Raw genomic sequence first — 22,276 nt, forward strand, 5'->3', positions numbered from 1 at the left:
CACGTCTTTGGGGCCCCAACTTCTTGAGTTCTTAAGGCAGCCTGAATTCCATCACAGTGGATGATTATCAGGCTTGTTATGGTGTATCAGATTGATTGATTGCTTTGGGTATTCCTTTTCAAATTTTAACTGTTTTCATATTCTAGTGATGCAAGATGATTATATAGTAATACTCCTCAATTGCTTCTTTCTTTCCATCCAGATTGCAGCCCCTTCATTACATAATTGTAAACTACTTATGCTAATTCTAATGTCAGAACCAGGCATACCCAGGCAGTTGCTTTATTACTTTAACCCTTAGAGGAAGCAACTGAATCATTTTGTAGATGTGTGTGATGTATTGACCCAGATTTGTGGACCATTTACATTCATATCTGTATGTGTACAAAGATGTGAAAACAGATGTACAGGAGTAACTTTTCGATGTCATTTGTCTCTGTCGTGGTTTAACCCTAGCCAGCAACTAAGCACCACGCAGCCGCTCACTCACCCCCCCCGCCACCCAGTGGGATGGGGGAGAAAATCGGGAAAAGAAGTAAAACTCGTGGGTTGAGATAAGAACAGTTTAATAGAACAGAAAAGAAGAAACTAATAATGATAGTGATATCGCTAATAAAATGAAAACAGTAATAATAAAAGGATTGGAATGTACAAATGACGCGCAGTGCAATTGCTCACCACCCGCCGATCGACACTCAGTTAGTCCCCGAGTGGCAATCCCTCGCCCCCACTTCCCCGTTCCTATGCTAAATGGGACGTCCCATGGTATGGAATACCCTGTTGGCCACTTTGGGTCAGCTGCCCTGGCTGTGTCCTGTGCCAACTTCTTGTGCCCCTCCAGCTTTCTCGCTGGCTGGACATGAGAAGCTGAAAAATCCTTGACTTTAGACTAAACACTACTGAGCAACAACTGCAAACATCAGTGTTATCAACACTCTTCTCATACTGAACTCAAAACAGAGCACTGTACCAGCTACTAGGAAGACAATTAACTCTATCCCAGCTGAAACCAGGACAGTCTCTTTTTCGTTCATGTTCCAGGACTACCGTGCAATAACTTAGGGGTTTTTTTCTCTTTATATTACAATAATTTAAAATATTAATACTTCAATTAAAATCACGTTCCTTCCCCTTTCAATAGAAGGCTAAGCAGTGGCTGCTAGTCTAGAATATAGTAGAAAGTATTTTTAAGTACTTCTGGGTCTGGTTCTGAGATTCCACCAACTCGTAGCAGTTTTAAGGAGAGGGTAAAATAGATTTTAGCTGTCTTACTCCCTATTGCTCTTTATCAGAAGGGTCTGAGGGATCCTCAAGTGAAAGAGATTCTCAAGGCCTTTTTAAATGTTGGGTTCCGAGAGAACTGCTAAATAACTTCAACCTCCCTGCACTCTTTAATCTCAGCACTACTTATCCACCCTGCTCACCAGAAAGTCTTGAGTGTAGCTGTATTTGATGATCTTCCAAGTTGTGTCAGTTGCGATTCACTGTTGAAAAGCTCAGGTGCATTATTCTGTGTATTTTGGACACTCAGAGTGACAGAGAAATGACAGGGAGGTTCATACAGGTGTTTGTAAGAAACCATTCAGAGATGAATGAGTTGCAGTAAGATGGATCACTTCTGAACAGAGGGGGAGCAGCTTTCTCTGCAGGGCGCTATGGAACAATCTGAGGTTCTGATTAAGGTGGGTGATTGCCTTTGCGGAGGGCATAAGACGGCCCATTTAATAATTTCAATAAAAGTACAGCTGAGCTTTTGATCTGGATGTTAAGCAATTAATTTCTTTAATATTTTTGTGAGGGTAATAGTAATTGGGCATTCCTTTAAAACTCATCTGGTCTGACCCTTGTGAATTTGGTGTAGTCTTCTCGGTGTCCTTATTTGTGTTTTCCCAAAACTGCTTTAGTTTTATATTAGCATTGCTTGGATGCCTTCTTAAAGCTGAGCATCTCTTGCTGTTCTAGATCATTTGTGGTTTCTCTTCCAGACTTAGACTGGCATTTTGCATAGAATATTTAGCCATGTTATTATTTTGATAAAACAAAGTCATCTTAAGGGTAGTCTCAGCTTTCCTGTCATGCATTGGTGCTGCTGTTCTTCATGGTAATCAAACTGAAACGACTGTCTGTCTTGTGCAAGTCAATGCTCAACAGAAAGAGGATGGAGTGTGTAATAATTCAGAATAGTGGATGTTTCTTCAGAGTACTGCAAGCTGCATTGCACAAAAGGAGCAGTGGTCTGTAAATAAGTAAGACATCAGTCTCCAGCATGCGCAAATCCTCTGTCTTCATCAGTGGGTTGGTTCGGAACAGCAGCAACAAAGGGGAAGGGGGAAACAGTTTTGTAAAAAGCACAAAAGATACTTCACTTTCCTGATAAACCAGCAAGGCATTTTTCCTCTGAGAAGCATTCTACCATATTTGCTCTGCCTTCTATCTTTGTCATGTGAGGTTGAAATAGGCATCATAAAGATGACCAAGAAGAGGGAAATATACTGGCTTTGTGTCCGAAACACATAAAAATTTTGTGTAAATACGATAATTGAAAACAGAGCGCTTTCTTCTGGGTAGAGAGGTGGAATATGTAATTTCCAAGAGGCAGATACTTTGTGTATCTTTCCCAGATTCAAGACAAATAGCTGAAGTGACATAGCGAAGCTTCCAGCATGCATTTTACAATCCTGAGAATGAGGAACATTTGCATGACCACTTAAGCAGTGTATGCAAATCTTGGTTATTCTCCATAAAGCTCTTAAAATTCATTCTTTCATAGCTTCTTGCTTCTGGGACAGTCATACCCAAATGTAACTAACAAGCAAGTGACACAGACTAGACCCAAAGTCTAGTACCTTTAAGGACTTCTCATCTTAAACCAAGGTTCTCCTTCAATTCTGAATGCATAGTAAGTGGATCTCAGTGGTGATCCTGCTTATTTCTGACCTGTTTTAGAAGTATTTCTGCTCTTCAAATGCAATATGTAAGTGCAATGATGAAACTAAAAAGGTGAAATATGTTACAGTGGTCAGAACATCCTCTTGGAAGCGACTGTGAAAAACAGCTTCAGTGGCCAGTTCTTATTTAATCATCTGTGTTATGCTGTGGTCTACATGCCAGTTCCTGCATTATCCTGGGATGTAGCAATGTCCAAAAAATAGTGTAGTTTCATATTTAGGGTTTATATTTATGGTTTCAGGTTAGGTTGAACCTTAGTGCAACGCTGGCACTGGGTTTGCTCCCTGCACAGAGGGCATAGCCTCAGGGGTTAGTGCAGCCCTGAGGATTACCATTGTTGGCTGCAGGGCAGTGGGAGAATTTCTGCTCCACAGTTCATAGCTGTATCTGTGTCTGGGCTCTTTACAGACCTGGTAGGGATCCATGTTGAAGGGCCTCATTGTCAATGGCCACTCCTCAGCTATGTCTGAACATTCAAGCCTTTGCTAGGTTGTAATGCCTTATAAGATCATTAAATGTACCTGTGAATGTGTAGATCAACTTAAACTATGCCTGACGCTTTTCTGTTTATCAGCAGATATCAAATTCTGTATATTTTCGAAGCACATTTATCCCAAGGCCTCCAGAGATGCCTTTCACGGTTGGATGCAGAAAATTGAAAGTTAGCTGTTTTCTTGCTCCTGGATGTCAGGTAGCTTTTCAGCAAACCTGGCCCTTTCAGAGGTATCTGTTCACTGTGGCACAGTGGTGGGAAGCTGTAACTCAGAAATTATTTGGGAATTTTAGTCACACTGATGGTTCTTTACCATGCCAAGGATTTAAGAAACCTGGCTTGCAGCCCCAAGAGGCAGGACTGACCTTGGGTTACCCAAGGTTTGACTACATGGCTAATTAGTAATAGCGGAAATCTGACAAATATGTGACTAATGCACAGGGATTCACTTAATGAAAAATAACATCTTCTCCTTCCCAAATAGCTCCCTTGCAATGTTTAGCTCCATAGCAACTACTGCTGTTTGTGAATGAAGCAAGCAGATTCCACAGCAGTCTTGGTGCATATTCCCCACCCCGTGTTTGGCTCACAAAATGAGAATTATATTTTAGTGGTTTTATAGACAATGTAAAGGCAAAAATACACATAGTACATAGCTAATACTTCTGCTACACTAGATAAAATGTAATTTCACATTCTTGCAGAAGGCTCCTTTTCTGTGAACTCAAAGTATCTTGTAAATGTCAGGGTTTGCCAGGAAGTGACCAAAAGCAGGAAAGTAAATTCTACAGTAGTACTATTCCATTCCTTATTGACCATGTCTTTCTCAAGTCATGAGGTAATGATGGCATATCATTTTGATACCTGATAAAATAGGCTCATTTGGTCAGGGTGAGAAACAATTTTTAAGAGCTAAAAATGCTACTTTAAATGATTGCTCTGCTTGTAGTTAACAAGGAATTCATCCTAAAGAGCCAAATAAGCATATTATTTTGTCGTGGCTAGTCAGATTTTCCATGTAAATTTAAAAGGAGGGTAATTTTCCCGTTCCTATTTTAGAATGTTCCTTATTCTGCCATTATAATTTTGTCCATTTCCTCATTAGTGCTCCTTTCAGAGCCCAAACATGTCAACAGTGACACCATTATCAGCCTGAAATAAATGAACTATCATTCTCATCTTCAGTCATGGTTTGCCTATGACAGCTATTTTTAATTTTGCAGCTGCTGGAGACTAAGGCAAATAAGATGGTTTTGCAACCGATGATTTGGCACCTATATCCTACAGCTACTTTACAAGTGTTCTCATAGGTGTTAGGAAATGTGGGGGTTTCCAAGGGGTCTCTTCGCTGAAATAGCGCTTCTAGAGAAAGAGAGAGTGCGAGCATGAGGCAAAACACTGATAGCAGAAGGAGGTATCCTGCTGGTTTAGCATTTGTTTGCAGGTGTTCAAACTGGAGTGTGAGATGGCAGCTAATTCTTTTTTCACCAAGTGTGAATATGAGCTGACAGCCTTGTACGCTCTTCTGTATATTCTGAGCAGTGCTAGTTCCAGGGGGTCCTCAACCTTGAGGATTTTTCCTTCCTGGAGAGAAGGTGGTGTGACTTTTTGGCCCCAAGGAGTAACTTCTCTTCTTCCCAGCCTTGAGCCCTGTTTCAAAATCAGCTGCACAACTCGGAGGTAAAGATCAAACTGCAGAATACCCAAGTGCTGCAGTGACCTGTTCCTGGCTTTACATGGGCATTCAGGCAGGTGAACTTAGGTGCCCACCACTTGCAAAAGTAAGCAAGCATGGAAGGCACCGTGATGTGTGAGTGTAAAAATGCCTTACTGAGTTAGGTACTCACATGCCACTTCACCTAACCTGAGTGCTTGTTCAGGTCTCAAAGTGCCTCTTTTGTCTTTGTGCCAATATTTCTGTAATTTATAATTTGCTGTGGTAGAAGTTAAGATACGGCAGTTCATTTAATTAGTACCTCTGAGTGGTGTGGGCTTGACAGATGGTTGGTAACAGTCCTAAATTTTCTTAGATGCTGAAAGACAAAAGACTTGATTGTGCTACTCCCCACAGTCAGAAGGTAGTGACATGCAGAACCCAGCCTAAATGATGAACTGGTTGAAGTTTTAAATGGTAAATTGCATAGTTTGGGACTGAAATATATTTAAAAAAAATCTTATTTAGTTGCATTTTCTCTTTGGCCTTTAGCCCAAAATGTATTACATATTTCCTACTCTTTCCCCAAAAATTCAGTAGCAGTGGTGCATGTGTGTTTCCACTGCACTTTTAATCCATGTTAGTAGATCCAGGCACTTGGAAAACCTCATAGATTTTTATCTTAATGATCCATAAAGAACAGTTTAGCCAGGTCTTGGAAGACTTTAAAGCTTCATAAACCATCCTTCTGGTTTTCGTTTTGGCAGGTACTCAGTTGGTTTGCAAACTTATACTAAATTTTGACTTGTGAAGTGTGATATTAACTATAGTCAAGAAGGTTCAGATGCTTCCACACTGCTGACCATACAGTTAATTAGGTAGTTAAATACTTATGCAAATGATCTCAGTTTCATGTGCTATGATTGTAGAAAAGTGGTGCAAGTAGTTTATTTTCACTTGTATTGAGCATCATTGCTTGAGTACTGTTGTTAACTATCTTGCTAATACTAACTTCGCTGACATTCCTGTTAGTTGTCTGACCTGTTGAATAATCTATCTATCATATGTCATTGGAGTATTTTGATCATATCTCTCTGAGAATAGTCTTATTTCTATAAATGTGATTTCTAATAGAGGAAGGTGCTATACAGCAGATGTATTGCTGGGAGAGTTCAAAAAAAGAATGAAGTAATGTATCTTTGAAGTGCAGTGACTGCGTTAAAAGTGTTCCAACTTAACTCTGTTTTTCGATCTTGTAAGAATTAAAAAAGGCAGTTACTGCTATAGTATCTCAGAGAAACTAAAGGTCTAAAAGAACATCCTGTTGAGAGGACTCATTAGTTATGCAGGCTAAAACTGTGAAACATGCTTATTCTCATAAAAAGTAATGAGGACTCCATGTCTTGATTCTGTAGATAACTTAATACCCATCTCTCTTGCATTCTGGTGACTAACAGGCCTTTCAGAAAAGAACATGTTAATTTAAGAACAACTCTCCGCATATGCCAGGCATCTCCGGTGTGTCACCCGTACCCTATGACTTGATGATACTGAAGTGGGTAATATACCTTTCAAAAATATGTATCAACAGACCAACTTCACCTTGACCCTACTAGCTAGAAATAAGAAAATAGTATCTTTTTTTTTTTTTTTCTTTAATCCATACTCAAGCCCTAGCAGGATGTTGAAAATCTGGAGCTCAGGATTATCAGATGCAGACGCGGGCTACTTTGCAGTGTGTATTCTGCGCCTCTTCAAACAATGGGAAATTCCACCTTGGCTAGCACGGCCTGTTCCCTCTTCCTTCTGTGAGCACAATTCATATATCCTTGATGGAGGCTGTGTGGTTCTCCTTGTAGTGATGGGCCACGTGTATTTCAGCTCATCTTTATCAGCTGGTGAGGACATGGGTTTCTCACACAAGTTGTGACCCACAGTGTCTGGGACCCTCTGGCATCTCAGTAGATGACAGCGGCTGAAACTCGGGCAGAGCTGAGACTGTTTTGTCCCCTGAGGACATTGGATTTTCTCTCTTGACAAGAAAGCCCAGATTTGGCAGATGTTATCTTTAGAATAGCAGGAAGTGAGAAACTTGGTTTCATACCTAAATAACAATAAAGTTAGGTTAATGAGGCCACGAATCTTGTGAATGGTTCAGCTCTGTGTGCATCTGCTGCATACTAAGAAATTCCCAACAGAATTTGCAGTGATTTAAGCAAAAAGCTGACATGAAGGAAGTCAGTTGTCTTTGATCTTTGCGTTTGGTTTTTGGGTGTGTTTGTTTAAGATTGGGAAACTATTGAAGTAATGAAATGAAGATGCGATAATAGCCCAGGGAAACATGCTTATGCTAGTCTTATTCTGTCTAGCTCAAAATAGCAAGGACATAGTATATTCTATACATTTGTTCAGTATTAAGCATGAAGTGGTCGATAATACCTATTTCATTCTCCTGCTTAGGATCCTATAATAAGTTTTTGCTCTGTCAAATTCATGCCTCCTTCTTCCTCTCTCTTCTAAGTACTGTTCTGCCTGATGGGTCTAAATTTGCCACTTGCTTCATGGTGTGATAATCATGAGGTGCTTTGGATTGAGAATTACAAATACAGGGTCTTGGCCTTTTGAAAGAAGGTGTTCTCTTTTTAACTCGGAACATTTTGACTTACTCCCTCTTGTCTTACGCCTTCCTAGACTTATCTTAGTGAAGGGTCTTAACGAGAAAGACTTGGCTGCTGTTCCTGTTAGGTGTTTTGTCAGTAGAGGTCATTAGGGCTGCTATTCCATCACTCGTAACATTGAATGCCTTTGAAAACGTATTTTGCAAGAAAAATATTGAGGAATATATTGTAAGTATGGGCAAGTGGGAAGCCAAGCCAAGCATTTGTATGTTTATATTCATGATGCAATATAAATAATTGGGTTTGGGCTTAAACTGCATTGCAGAAAACATTTCAGTCATATTAGGCAAAATGATTTGTGTCTTTCTTTTTATCTATATGAGAAGACTGTCTGCATCCCTGGCAGTGAATAAGTTAACCTACTTAGTGTTTTGTGTGTAGGCAGCATGCAGTTTCGTGAGATTGCAGTGGGCAATGAAGCAGCAGAATTCAATTTGCAGCAGTGACCTAAGAGAGACTATTTTTAGTAATAAAATAGGTCAGGGGATGTTGTAGTGTAGACTGATAGATGAACAGTCTTCCCCTTCACTTGTGGGGCTTGTTTTTGTCCTCCAGTATAGAAGCTCTGTGATGGGGGAAATGAGATTCAATACTGTCATGTGATTAGTGTTAGAATTTTTTTATTGTGAAGCAATCGCAAGAAAAGCACTAAGTTTTATTTTAGTGAAGAAAGAATGTAACTACCTACTTTGCTTAGGGATTTATGGAAAGCAAAACCAACTAGGGAGCGGGGTGTTTTGAAGCCATTGCTCAAAGTTGGTTTTAGCACTGCTGGAGATCTTATGTTGCAGCGATGTCCATGTGACAAGCAGTTCTTGCTCTCTTTTTCTTTCCACTCTACTAGCTGTTCTTATGCACTTTTTTAGCTTGCTTCTGTTACGAGTTTGCTTTCGCAGTGATTTTTGCAGATGAGCGCTAGTATCATCCTCTCAGAGTGTCAAAGATGAAGCACAGCTTTATTCTGTCCCTTTGAGTCTATGGGCATTTGGAGGAAGCTTGCGAAGGATCTGTTCAGCCAGTTCCTGTGACACAGAGCAGTCCAAGTCTCTTTTTAGCATCATGTTACCTGACCTTTGCATTTCCACACTCCTTTGGTTTCTCTGAAATTATATTTCAGAGCAAACTTGGAAAGCACCTCTTGCCAGTTTGTGTGCTGATATAAACTATCCTGTTGCTAATTAGCAGTGTGGCAAAGTCCCTATAAGCTCTAGTCACAGACCAGTTCATGTTGATGCCATATAAACAGCAGAAAAACAGTAGCTTTGGCCCTAAAGCCTTTTTTTACCCTGGAAAAAGAATGCTTAGCAGGAAGCAAGCGATCTGCACTCCTGCCTGCAGCTGAATTGGTATCCGTGTATCACACCATGTAATGAAGTACAGTTCCAGGATGCTCAGGCTGTTGCTGAAGCTATCTCTAGGAGTTAATGAGCCCTGGTGATGCACTGGGATGCACAATTCTCCTGCTTTGGAACTAAGCAGATACCTCCCTCGGGGCTGCTTAATGTTGTGTAAATGTACACGCCTGTGCTGGTGCTCATTTGTCCATTCCTGCCTTACAGATCTGGTTGTATGACATGGAGGAGAGATGGCCTTAAACTTTCCCTTACTTTATCTCCCGTTCTAGCAAAATGTGTTCAATATTCTGACCTATCTAGTTACGACTATGATGAAGTACCATCTAGCAGAGTTTTTATAGTGCTTAAAAATCCTTGGATAATATCACTTTGATATCATATTTATAAGGAAAGTAAGCTAAACATTGATCACTGGCATAAAAAGTGTAAACTCAGACTGTCCTTGGCCCCCTTCTTTTTTTTTTTTTTTTTTTTTAAGATTGCAAGTTAGTTGTGTGTCGTCCTCGAGAATAAGAAAGGTTAATGAACAGCTAAGTAATTTGCATTTCTAACTTCTGTATTTTTCTACAGAGTAGGTGTTTCTGTATTGTAAATAAGCACTGCATACCTCAGATAACCAATAAAGAGCGATGACACTTGGTATTTGAAATTCATGTAAAAAAAAAAAAAAAGACTTCCAGTGGTATCCATACAGTGGAGATATTTTCAGCAACACTGTAAGAAGCTTGAGGGAGCTTTTGATCATGTTCCATAATCAGTGTAATTTAATGTGCTTCTAAGGGAGATCTTTTAGTAAGAATACACTATCTTGCACTTTCCTTTCTACAGAAAAGGCCAGTGATTGATTTTTTTTTCTTGTTCGCCTGGTTTTGCAAAAGAAAGCTTGACAATATCATTGAATATAAAGTCAGTCATTTGGTCTTTCTGTCCATGCTACTCATCATGGGAGCTGGGATTTCATGAAAATTCACAGTCCGTTCACTGCACACGTGAGCCAACTCAGGTGAGCAGAGCACACTGAGCCAGGAGCTCATTTATTAGGCATGCAAGGGGACAAATCCACAAATACTTGCAGCTTCTCCTCCTAAGAGTTTATAACACTACAGTCCACCTTCACCATCTTCTCCCACCCTATAGATTACTGGCCTGACCAGTATTGGAGGTGCTATGCTATGTTCCTTAAAGTAAATACCATAAAATAGAAAGCTTGCACTCAAAAGATAAGGCCCATCTTTTTGTTATTAGCATTTAATGGTGGTTTTAAATTTAGAGGAAGACTTTTTTTCTCCATTAGGAACTAATTTATTTTAATTAATTTTTGAGAACTCTTGCTTTTCTTTATTTCCTTGTGTTTTCTCAGCATGACTGAATCAAAAACCAATTTGTGCCAAAATAATAAGCTGGGAAGATGGCTTGCTTTCTCTAGTGTGAAATCACATTTAGTGTAGGTATCACTAGTCTGACTGTGTGCGGTGTGTTACAGTGCCTTGCTCTGGAATTTATGTTCTGCTTATTGGGGGCGGGTATGGAGGCTGGTGTGGAGAAAGGAACTGCAGTATCTGACAATATGACGGTAGAAGGTCTGGTGGGACAGTCAGTAATTCTGTGACAATGCTCAGTGTCTCTTCAGATTATGAGTAATTCCAGCTTCTTTCTGCTTTATAGACATGTGTAAGTAGAACTTCAAACTTAAGATCATCTCCTTGGCCTTGCGGTTCCTGTACACGGGAAACAAAACTGACCATGCAGTGGGCTTCTTGTGGCCAATATAAAACGGACTGTCTTTGACAGAGGTGGGGATTTTTTGTGTTTTTCTTTAATTCTGACATGCATGCCTGCAAACCAGGCTAACTTGATGTGGTGGTTGAGCTTGGCTGGCTGCCAGCTGTCCACCCAGCTGCTCTCTGCATCCCCCTCCCTCAACAGGACAGGGGGGACAAAATAAGATGAAAGAGCTTGTGGGTTGAGATAAAGATGAGGAGATCACTTGCCAGTTACTGTCATGGGCAAAACAGACTCAGCTTAGGGAAAAATTAAAGTAATTTATTGCCAAGTAAAATAGAGTTGGATGTTGAGAAACAAAGGCAAAAAATAAACCACCTCCTGCCACCCCTTTTTACCCCAGGCTCAACTCTGCTCCCTCATTCCCAGCGGGTCTGCCTGGGGAGGTGCAGGGTGATGGTGAGTGGGGCTGTGGCCAGCCATAACGGTCCCTCTCCGCCCTCCCTCCTCACACCTTCCCGGGCGGTGGGAGGGGGGATCCCTGCTCCAGCCGCCTGAGCTCCCCCTGCCCCTCTTCCCCCACCCGGCCTGGCTGCCGGCGGGGCTGTTCCTCACACCCTGTCCCTCGCTGCTGGCTGCCTGTGTGGCATTTTCTGGAGAACGTTTCCCCAGAGGTGCCGCCATCTTGGCTGTCGGGCTGGGCAGTGCCCTGTGACGGGGCCGTTGAGGAACCGGCTGGAACCGGCTGGCCCCTCTCCTCACAGTGGCTGCCTCACAGCCCTCCTGCTGCCAAAACCTGGGCGCGTGTGGCAGCTCTATTAAGGTCTGAGGCACCAGCAACCAAAAGAGGTAAGAGAGACGGTGTCTGAAGGAGCAGTGGAATTATGTGGACCTTTAGAACTGTAGTTTTTTTTTTTTTAAAAAAAAAAAAAAAGAGAAAGAACAATACTTGGATAAACACGAGGCTGGTATATGGGAGAAGTAGATCCTGTTCCTGGTGCTGTCACTAGTGTTTTAGCTGGCATGAGACCAGTGACCTCCCATCATGTGTTCCTCCCCTTTTCATTTGAAAAATGGAGATAATGATACATTATCTCCTTTGGGAGCTTCAGGGGAAGGATATATATTCATCAACTCCAAACTTTTTAATCTAATCTTTCCAAAGTAAGGTTTTTATGGGAAATTTCTGGTCTGGCCTTGGCCTGGAGGTGTGCAAAAGGAGCCATGTGGTTTGGTCAGTCTGTGCGCTGTTCAAAAGGAAAATCCTGGCTTTCTGTATTCTAGATGTCTTTCTAGCCAAAAAAGCTAAGAGAGAAAAAATTAGACTTTTATCATCACTCTGAAAATCCCAGGCCTCTTTCAGCTCAAAGACTTCCCAGAACAAGTAGCTCCAAAGTTTACTTGAACAATGTGATTGTTATCCAAAGGTGGAAAACACAGAATTTTCACACTAGGTATGTCCAAAGCCAGTTTATACTGCAGCAGTCTTTTCTTCCTCTTGCTTTATGTGCATGCACATGCATTTGAGCAATGGGGAAACTGAGGCACGGAAAGAGGATGAGATCTGCCTATGTTACCTACTAGTAGTTCAGCAGGAATGCCAGGAATAAAAACCATGTCTCCGAGTTTCAGGTCAAGTCACAGACAAAATTTGTCTTTCTACCTCTCCCTTATTTGCTGCTTTTTCAGCTCTTTTGTGTAGTGACTGCCTGTGTTTACTGAGATGCCCATGTCGTAGCCCTCTCCATCATAACATGGTCACAAGGGAGTGGATTGTCAGAAGAGGGTGGAAGCATAGCCCCACAATGTGGCATAAGCAACGGATTCTGAGCTTTGCTGGTAGCGTGACAGGACCTGCAAAATTAATATGCTAGCTGGAAAATACAAAATGTATCTCTGTTCTTCTTTTAGGCTCTGATTCTTCTCAGGGCAAAGCAATGCCTGCAAATAAGTGTTTCTAGTGTTGCGTGTCACTGCTAGGTGTATTGCTTAGCAGCTTGTCTAAGACACAGACAAACAGCATTGTGTGGCTGCAAGGGGTAGCAGACTGTGTCCTCCCAGCAAAGTCATGGTGTCCTGAGGGGACCCTTATAACTGATGTTTTTTGCTATGCCAAAGCTACAAAATTCTGTGGCGAACTCCAAAGCAGATGTAGGTGGATTTGCTTATACCTAAGGTATTTTGGAGAACAGCTGCACCTAGAATAAAGGCAGGTCATTGTCTCTACTCGTTATGTGGGGAGCAGGCTGTCTGCAACTGTGCACCATTGCTAGGGTCAAAATATACAGGGCAAATTCTACCGGAGCAGCAAGCTTACTGACTTGCCTAACAGTGTTTTACAAAATAATCATTGTTGGGGGTTTCCCTCCTACCCCCAATTATATTTCATCACTTAATTTCTACTGTTCTGGTACAGAGCCAGATGAATTGAGGATGTTAGGGCGCTTTTGAGCAAAAGCAGTACTTTGTGCTTTAGTGGACTCTTCCTACTCTCTTGCCTATCGCCCTGCTGATCTGCAGGGCCAAACAGAGCTAGCAGTAGCCAGGCACAGCTCTCCAAGCTGCCATTCACCATCCTCCCAGGAGAAGTTTGAATTAGAAGAGGGAGAAGCTATTTTTGTGCTTCGTCTTAATTGATGAGTATCAGGGGTTTGTCCAGCGGATGCGAAGTTGCCTTGCTGCTATTTAATGTGTGTAGTTAACTTCTGTTTTTTGTTGTGGGTCTGTTGACTTACCTGTTTTAAGATACCTGGAAAATTTTTTGTTTCAAAATCTGTATGTATGTCTTAAGGCCAAAATTGATGTCAGTAGTATCACAGGCAAGATTTTTAAAGAAGCACCAGGGTGCTGTGTTTGCATTTAGACCTGATTTTGTTCACTTGGTGCTCAAATTCACATACCCCTGAGTGTACCTGCTACACGTGATTTTATGCTTAGATACAGATATGTCCCCTTTATAGTTCAGTTCTTATTTGTGGGCTTCTTGGGGCAGAGAGCATGCATTTATTTTCCTGTATTTGTACAGGGCCTAGTGTGGTAGGGTCCTGGTTCATGTTTGGATTTGTGGGTGCTGGCATGCAATACTGATAAATGTTGGTGAAGTGTGGACTAAAGACTTGATCGCAGCAGTGTATGCACACAGGTGGCTACTACCTTTTGAAAATTTGGCTCAGAAATGGTATATCAATTACGAATGAGAATACATGTGCATTTTGTTGTATGCAGGGAAGGTTTTGGCTATTGCTGAAACTGTTTGGGAGGAGGAAAATTGGTTTTATTCCCAGGCTTGGAGGTGACTTGAAAGGATTTATGTCAAATTAAAGATCTTGCTGTGCAGAGACTTTGATTAATAAGTTCACTCAGGAATCATAGCTGCAGTAATTGTAATTGGAGGCAGGGTTTTGATCATGAGTCACCTTGTATGGGCTGTCCTCACTGCCCTCCTTGAGAAAGTGGAAATCTGGAAGAGAGCAATTTGTGTGACCTTTCATTACCAAGCTGGCACTAGAAATTGGCACTAGCTAGACCCTGCTGTTGGAAAAGGCCTGGAGAATCAGCACAGTCCTTTGTGCTCAGTTGGTGCTAGTTTAGGTCACAGGTGTGTAGAAGTTGTATCCAAAGAGAAAAAAGTGAAACAATAAACAGGATTTCAGCATGAAGGAGTGTGGTAGAAAAGAGAAGGCCAGGGAGTGTCAGGCAGCTTTGTCCTTCAGTAGCCCTGTAGGTTTCAAAAGTTTGGAGTGGGAGCATTGTTTGGAGCTTGCAGAGAATCCAATCTCACTAGGAGAAGTCTCTTGGCTTTTGCCTCTTCTACCTAAATTTGATGATGGGTTTCTATGAAGAGCACATGTAGCTCCTGGATTGAAGCCTGCAGTTGCAGAGTTCAACAGCAACAGTATCTGGATGTTCCTAATTTTTTTGTGAAAACTGGAGAAAGTTGAGGGAACTACTGAGGGATAGTAGATGAGCTTCGGGGAAAAAGGTAATTGCAATTGAAAGGCAAAGGAAGTTTGACTTGGTTTTTCAGCCTTCAGTCAAGCTGCTGTTTCTTTTCTCAATAGTCTGTGGCTTTGAGCTTTCCTGGAGTTACTGTTTCTTTTAATTTAGTTCATTGTTGCACATAATATTGAATAGTAAGTGAAAATTTTCAAAATGTCTTTGACAAAACTTTAAGAAGTTATCCTTGAGTCTGTAACCCAACAACCCCATGGGTCCCTGACGGAAAGAAAGTGTGAGAGCTTCAGGCAGTGGTAACTTTTTGTGAATGTCTGGTATCTGTTTGTACCAAGTTTGACCCACAAAAGGAAGAGCTAGGACCCTTTCTGGAAAGTTAAAGTTATCTGTGCACTAATAACTTGCTGAATACTCATAGCCTTTTTTGACCCATAAAGTAAATCTTCTGATATTAATTTCATTCAGAATTAGAAACCTGGAAAGAACAGTATGTTCTTAAACAGTATTCTTGAATGACACTTAGATTTCAAATAACGTTAAACTATATTGTAAATGGTTAAGAATTAAAGAAACAACCAATTGGTAATGTAGGCCTTGAGCAAAGTACAATATAAGAAGCATTGAAAAATGTTTCTCTGCATAATTAAGAGAGTCTGGTTTGCTGGTTTGATTTATTGGCTGGCTGAATGAATTCATTAATTGTGTATGACTACTTTTACTTCTGGGGGGTCATTTTTCATTTCAGATTTCATTACTGGATGAGCTTTTCCTAGGGATGTTCTTATCATCCAAAATTAAATACATGAAAATGTTAGGGAGGCTCAGCTCTCCCCTTTTATATCAATATTTTTCATACTATGGTTTTACAAACTGCAGAAAAATTCACTTAGGCTGTGATAACCTAGGTTTTGTCTGCATGTGCTCATTACTCGGATGCAAAAAGATTTCTTATTGCAATATATGCCATGTTCTGTGTTACGTTGTTCAAAATAGTGGTGTAGAACTAGAAAACCTCTTTTTTAATTAGATGATGAAGAATGAGGCAGAGACTTGCTTCTGAAACACTTTAGATGTATATAAAGCACTCAACATTCAAACACCTTTGTAACTAAATTTGTAGAATGAGAGGTCTGTATATACAGATCAGCAAGAGGTAAGGATAGATAATATTTGTAAGAAATCAAATGACTTAGGAGAGATCCTGAACATCTTGGCTTGTAGTTTGAACACTGTTTTTTATAGGAAAGACTCATTTCCTGGACAGCTTGCAAACAGTATGGTCTGCAAACACTCCTCTCTTCAAGGATCTTTATGCTTTCAGCTGCATGGAGAAGCAGCACTTAAAGACACATTTAATACCATTGTTGACTACAGCTAAAGATGCTGTTCCGGGGTATGGTCCATCTCCTGGAAGGTGGCAGAGCAGAACCTCTGTGGCCTTGCACCATGGCCCTTCTTGCTGGGGGCAGCAGTCCCTGTATGGGCTCTGGGTCCATAAGAGCAGTGGTGTGGATATAGCTATTGGGACTTTATTTCATTCTAAAGTATGCTTCTAAAAGCGAGAAGAAAAGACAGTGTAGGGAAATTTTCATGTGCTTCCTTTTCTTTCTTAGCCCACATCTTCAGGCTGTGTGTCTGCAAGTAGAAGGCAGAGCTGTTATAAAAACTACAGAGTGAGGACTATGTCATCCCTTCTCTCCCCCTCAGTTTTGGCTTATGCTGACCCCTGATCCTGTAATTGTGTAGCAGATGGGGTGAGTGAATCCCCAAGTCAGCTTTGTGGCAGAAGAGGCTACTGCTATATTTTGACAAATCTGTTCTTGCCTGTGGGTTCTGACACTTCCAATATTATTACTTCATGTGTTTTCTGTAAGAACAATCTCTGCCTATGTAATAAAAAAAAAAAAGGTCCTGTGAGGAAAGAAAGTGAATGAGGTATCTCTTACCCTCCCATAAACATATGGATGTGATGGGCAGGAGCCCAGGTAGGAAGCATTGGTCCTGCTAGCTGGCCTGGTTCCATTCAATGCCAGCAAGTTGTAATTACTAATCTCTTGTGATCCCTCTTACACAGTTTATTTTTTCTTTACTTTCACCCTACTGATACATAACTGCCATGTCAAACTCTCATTTACACCTACTATCCAAAATTAGAATAATGGTCCATGCTCCTCTTTGTCAGCCACTCTATGGCTACTGACTGTAGAGAGCGCTCTCTAGTGACATCTGATTATTGCTGTATATATGTGTGTCTGTGGATAGTTTATTATGCAGAATAATAAACCGTGTAGCAGAAAAGGTGAGATTTGTATGTTGCTTTGTTTCTAAAGCCTTTGATGATTTGTAGTATTTATAAACTTTTTCAGGTAGATTAAATAAGCTTTATCTTGGTAATCATATACTTAGATAGCAAAACATAGCAAAGATGTAAAGGATGAACTGATCTGAACCTGCTGATAAATACCAGTGACAGTGCCATCCTATTTTTATCCAGAGTTTCATCCCACTCCAGGATCTGTTAAGTGACCTTCACTTGATAATTTAGGAGGCATACTAATTTGGACAAAGACAGGAACGACTCTCACTGGTGTAGAGCTAATCAGAGTGAGTTTGAGTCAAACGAGTATTGGCCTCCCAGCAAATAGACATATCATGAAAAGTTAGTTTCAGCAGATGAGCCTAGCAGTTGGCCTTGAAGATCATGAAATTTGGTTTGTTCTAGGTGAGAGGATTAAGGCTGGAAATGTAAAAGCTTCTTTTGGGGAACATATTTAGCATGTATGTGAGTATATATGTGTGCATGCATATAACTTACAGACACAGATGCCTACATGCACATACTGTAAAGAAGGCTCAGATTCATGAGATCTAGGATGTCTTTTTTTTTTTTTTTTTTTTTTTTTTTTTTTGGTTAGTATTCATTTGGCTTCATTATAGTGGAATACTCTGCTGTTCCTGACTGCCTTTTCTCTGTCTAACCTGGGATAAGATCTTGCAACATATGAGGTTCCTGTTGCCTCTTGATGCCTCTGGCTTGGAGCAGTGCTGGAATGTAGCAGCAAGGGGCAGATGTCCCTGCTGTTCCCCAGCTGCTGCCTCTGTTACCCAGGCCTCTGGCTGTTTGTTTGCTGAGAAATGTTTGGTTGCTGGTTTGGGGTGAAGGAGAAGGATATTAGTAAGAGAACACAGCTTTCAGTCCGGGGAAGACAGAAGATGGATTTGTCCAACTTTCTCATCATTTTCTGCAGCTCAGTCTTGATATGACCTCACTTGTCCTTAGCACCAAAAAGCCCTATTTAATGCCTGTTATTTTCCACTCTTCTCCTAATAGCTGTCTTGACCCCCTGAAGGGTATCAGCCACCTTCTTAAAGACTCAAGAACACAGATTCTTATCTCAGTTCTAGGTGATGTATTTGTGCAGTGAGGCCCTTGACTGCATTAGGGACACCTCTAGAAACTCAAGCATCTGTAAGGATATCGGATCCTGCAGCTGGAATGTGGTGAGTCAGCACTAAGGACAGCAGAAGTTTAGTTATTTCCTCCTCTTCACTGCAACTGCAGCTTGTCACTACATACATTTCCCTCCTGTTGAGTAGGTTTTTATGTCAGTTGCTTTTTAAAATACTTATTCAGTTGGGAGCTGTCGATAATTTTTGACTGCTTATGAGGCTTTTTTCTTAATATCGTCATACTAGGGGCACTGCAGAAATGGTAAAGATGTAGGCCTTGGCATAATGCCTCAACTTCCAGGGTGTGTAATGATGTCAGGAGAGCTGCACCCCCTCAAAGTCAGCATACTGTAAGGAAAAAGATGATATGGAAAAATGGGACAGATTCTCTTCACAACTGCCAAAATCAGTGACGGAATGGAGCTTTCAAAAATATCTGCCATATAAGGAATAGTTCTGGAGCTCTTTTGGATTGTTTCTGGCTAACTTGTCACCTAATCTGTGTGAAAAAAGGAGAGAGACTGGGCTCAACTTCAATTCCTATGCATAGAGGAGTAACTTAATGACAGTTTGCTTTGTGTTTGTGGGAGGTAAGCTAGATTTATCATGGTTTTTTTTTAATTGAAGTTTCTGCTATGGTCTCTCTTTTTACATTTCAAAATAAGTTAGTAGCCTTTGTTTAAAAACAAACAAAAATCCCCTGCTCCATGTTGAAAATGATAGATTTTAGACAGAACTCATATCTCTACTCCCCTTTCTGTTCCTTTGTTCCAATATTCCACTTATTCAAATGGAAGTTCCTCGGCAAGCCACGTGTTATAATGGCTTTGTGCTGCTGTTACTGGATTTCTCTCCAGGAAAGCTGCTGACATGAGGATCTATCCCTTCTGTAGGCAGGTGGGAACACACAAGCCACATGCTGACTGCTCCAGGAGGGCTGGATTACAGCCAGTGCTGCTCAGTGGTGAGTCCAGGATGGTGACAGCCTACAGGATGACAAGAGAATGAACTCTGATCTTGCGTTCTCAAAGCTCAGGGCAGAGCTTGCTTTATCTCGGCAACTTATGCAGAGTGACAGGAGGACCGAAGGGAGGAGGAACAAGGAGGAGTTGAGACCATTATGTAAAATTACCTTAGATTTTTAATTGTTAAAATTGTAGGGTGGCAAGAACAAAATGTACCATGAAAAATGAGACTATACTATTAAACAGTCTTTTTGTGGGAATCTCTGCACCTGTACAGACAGGTTTAAAATCTTTAAGAAATTTGTTTGCAAACTTTAAGTAAGGCCAAACAATCGTGTGTCCCCAGTGTGGAAGACCACTTGTTCTATGCTCATTTTGGATTTCATATATTCATTGTTGTCTTGCATCTCCAATGTGTAACAGGTAAAGCTCTGTCCTCCTGCATGCTTGTAACCTTTAAATTGCAGCTGCAGCACACTTTCAAATGCCTACGTTATAGGTTCCCATGCAATTTTCACGAAGAAACGCTCAAAGGCCTGTTAAGGGTGCTGTGGATAAGTTAGCAGCAACCAGCCAGTACTAACAAAGTTTTGTTTGGGAGCACAATGCTCCAACATCTGCAGATGGTAAAGCAGCAATTGATACCACTCAGGAGTCAGAACAGTCAAATAGCTTGCTTAAGAACAGGAGCCGATCCCTCCACTATGTAATCAGCTTGATCAAATGGAATAGTTGCTGCCAAGAGCAATTAAAAATGGATGATGAAGATTTAACGCAGTGTGGCCTTCCACTCGTGTCCGGCAAGTGTATTGAGGGGAAAGGAGGGGGAGATGAGAGTTGCCTTCAAGTCAGCTGAAATAAGCAATGTGTCTTTGAATTGACAAAAGCTCAACATCCAAGATAGAACACAGAATGGTAATAATGAAATATCCCAAGCTAACACTTGCAGGGCATTAACAATAATGAGTGTCTGCTCAGTCATTGCACTCAGTCTCACAAGTGATTTTCTTCATGTGAACCTAAATATTTTAACTGTGTCACTTCATTTTCTTACAATTCTTGAATCTGAAACTTAGCAGTGTTTCCTACTCCTACACACAGCCTCTTGAGAGATTAACGGCCACAGCATATTGATCATCACCATTTCATTGGGACTTGCCTCTTCTCTCTTGTTGTGCTGCTCCTTCTTGGGCAGCTTCCATTGTGTTCATCCAGCAAAGTTAATGGTCTAAGAACCCAGTGCAAACTCCTAGAGAAACCTCCTAGTTTTTACAGCTTTCAAGTCGTTATCTGATATGACTGAATGTTGCTGTATCTCTAAGACCAAATATGCCTCCTTAATTGAAGATAATGGCTTTGACTGGATGAGAATAGCAAGAAAACAAAATAATAATAATGACTCACTCTAACATTACGAGTAGCTCCCTGTTTACAAGCTGCATTTGGCTTGCTTTATTCTTTCATCAAGTAGTTGTTCCCAGAAGTGACTAGCAGTTTTGGGAATCCCTCAGTTTTTGGTTACAAGAGTTAGTACTGGGCAATGAAGGTGCCTGATTTCAGAGGGCAGGAGGGGCCTGTCCTAAAGCTGTAATTCTTTAATGAGTTTCAAATTGAGCACCAAGAATAGCTAGTCAATTTTTAAAATACTCAATTGACCCTGGATGCATCTAATTTTGAACTCAAATTAGGCACTTATTTGTGTACTGTCTTTCATGCACACATGTGGATCAACACAAGTCATATCTCTGCATGTACGTAGACCACTGAACCATCACACTTCCTCACGGAGATGAACTTTTTTGTTAAGCATTTCTAACATACTGTATTCTAGTTCCCTTTCCTGTGTTTAGTTATGGTATTTCTGTTTTCCAAAACACTGGTGAAGATAGGTTTGTCCTTCTGTTTTATAAATTGAATGGTTTCCACTCCCACTGTGGCTTGCTTACTAACATGATACACTTCGAGGACAATAGCTTTTCTTCCTTTCAGTTTCAGTTAGTTTCATGGACTAATGTAATTGGTGTATTTATAGGTGAGGTAATATTTTAAATGGCCCATAAAGAGATAACATTCATGATTTTCCAGCATGTGAATCCCCCTTTTCTGGTTTTCATTTTGGAATGGTACTTGTGTTTGCAAACCCTTAGTTGCCAACTCTTGTTGCAGGATTTGTATAAATGTTAAGTCTACTTCTCTGGGTACTTCACTGTGAAGTCAAACTTGTTCTAGCTCAGATTCAAAACAGTTTATCCAAGGAAAAAAATATGTCCCTTGTTATCTTTTCCACTGTCTGGGCCTCATTATGGTTCTGTGTGTATGTAGCAGCTGTGAGTTGGTGAGATGTTCCTGAGTGACTGTTTTGTTGAAAAATATGGAGTATTGTGGAATTATTTTTTTGTCTAGATTCAAGGAACAAATTTTCCACTTGAAAATAATCCGTGTATGTAAAGAAATACTTCCTTAAAATCCAAAGGCAAACTCAAACCTGTCTAAAATGAGAATAAGGAAGCTAGCAAGCAAGATTGACAAAAGGCTCAGAGAGCGTGGAGGTCGCAGAAGCTAGATCTTAGTTTTGTAAAGACTTTTTTTATACAGCTGAAAGGAAGAAGTAGGAGTATGATTGTTTTTATTGAATCTCTCTTAAAAGAGACTTCTTTGTTGGTAACTGATTCTGACACACATTGAAAGTGAAACTTGCTATCTCAAGCTTGTGGCAGAACAAAGGCCAACAGAAGTAATTACTAAATTCTTGAGATTCAAGTCTTGGAGAAATTGCCAAAGTTAGCAAGGGCAGTAGATTTAATTGCTTGCAAAGGTTATAGGTGCATTTGCTTCTCTGATTGGAAGGCTGGAATTCAATTTAGAGTGATGCAGGATGTTACCTTGCAAAACTCTCAGTGCAGATTACAGATAGGCATGTGAGTATATGGGATCTTCCTAGCTCTGCTGAGAAGGAGTGGAGCCAATGAACAGCCTACCTGCCTCTAAGTGGGGAGTTAAAGTTCAGCATGTTGGTTGCAAAATGTAGGTGTGTGGGTAGAAATCAGCCTGCCAGG

At 40.8% G+C, this 22,276-nt stretch overlaps 1 protein-coding gene across 6 annotated transcripts in view; it reads left to right on the top strand.

Moving 5' to 3' along the window:
* SERGEF (secretion regulating guanine nucleotide exchange factor) overlaps nucleotides 1–22,276 on the top strand; it is a 168,843-nt gene that overhangs the window by 114,683 nt on the left and 31,884 nt on the right. The window lies entirely within an intron of this gene.

Source organism: Aquila chrysaetos, chromosome 16, assembly GCF_900496995.4.
Source record: "Aquila chrysaetos chrysaetos chromosome 16, bAquChr1.4, whole genome shotgun sequence".
Classification (NCBI taxonomy): domain Eukaryota; kingdom Metazoa; phylum Chordata; class Aves; order Accipitriformes; family Accipitridae; genus Aquila; species Aquila chrysaetos.